Consider the following 1,195-nt stretch of genomic DNA (forward strand, 5'->3'; position numbering starts at 1 on the left):
GGGGAGGATAAAAGACGTGCATGTTCCTAAGAAAAGCCAGAGTTAATGAGTGGATGGACAGTTGAGACATCCCATATCCCTCAGCTCTGGATCATTTCATGCCAAGCACACAAAGAATGGCTTGTGGCATGCCAGTGGCTTGTCCTCCTGCAGCAGATCTAAGCAACGTGCCAGCTGGGCACGCGGCCCCAGCATCAGGGACCCGAAAACAAACATTGGCTGAAGCACTAAGTGCTCTTTCCACACTTGTGAACAGACACTTGTGTTTGCTTTTCCCTGTGCAAACACAACAAAAGCCACAAATCCCTGGTGTTCCCCAGCCCTGGCTTTGCCATCAGCCTCCTGGAAACCAGCAGCAGAGAGAGCAACCCTCGGCCAAGGTGAGAAGAAGGGCAAGGAGCTCTGAGTGGGTCAGCAACACCCACAGGGCAGAGGTGCCTCTGAGGGGACACCTGCAGCCTGAGGGGTCCCAACCCCACACCCTGGCACACAGACCCATCCAAGGGGGTTCCAATCCCACAACCTGGCACACAGAACCCTCCAAGAGGGTTCCAATCCCATGCCCTGGCACACAGACCCATCCAAATGGGTTCTAATCCCATGTCCTGGCACACAGACCTACCCAAGGAGATCCCAGTGATTTCAGTGGGTTTGTGGGTTTGGGTGTGAACTCACCTCTCTGCTCAGCCCTGCAGAGGTCCTGTGCCCTGGCACACAAGACCCATCCAGGAGGGTCCCAACCCCATGCCCTGGCACACAGACCCACCCAAGAGGGTTCCAATCCCATGCCTTGGCACACAGACCCATCCAAGGAGATCCCAACCCCATATCCTGGCACACAGACCCACCCAAGGACATCCCAACCCCATGACTTGGCACACAGACCCATCCAAGGAAATCCCAACCCCATGCCCTGGCACACAGACATACCCAAGGGGGTTCCAATCCCACACCCTGGCACACAGACATACCCAAGGGGGTTCCAATCCCATGTCCTCTCACACAGACCCATCCAAGGAAATCCCAACCCCATGCCTGGGCACACAGACCCATCCAAGAGGGTCCCAACCCCATATCCTGGCACACAGACCCATCCAAGAGGGTCCCAACCCCATATCCTGGCACACAGACCCACCCAAGCAGATCCCAATCCCCCACCCTGGCACAGCCCCCGCCCGTGGCCCGGCCTTACCGG

This window comes from Geospiza fortis, unplaced genomic scaffold (genome assembly GCF_000277835.1).
Source record: "Geospiza fortis unplaced genomic scaffold, GeoFor_1.0 scaffold80, whole genome shotgun sequence".
Lineage (NCBI taxonomy): Eukaryota > Metazoa > Chordata > Aves > Passeriformes > Thraupidae > Geospiza > Geospiza fortis.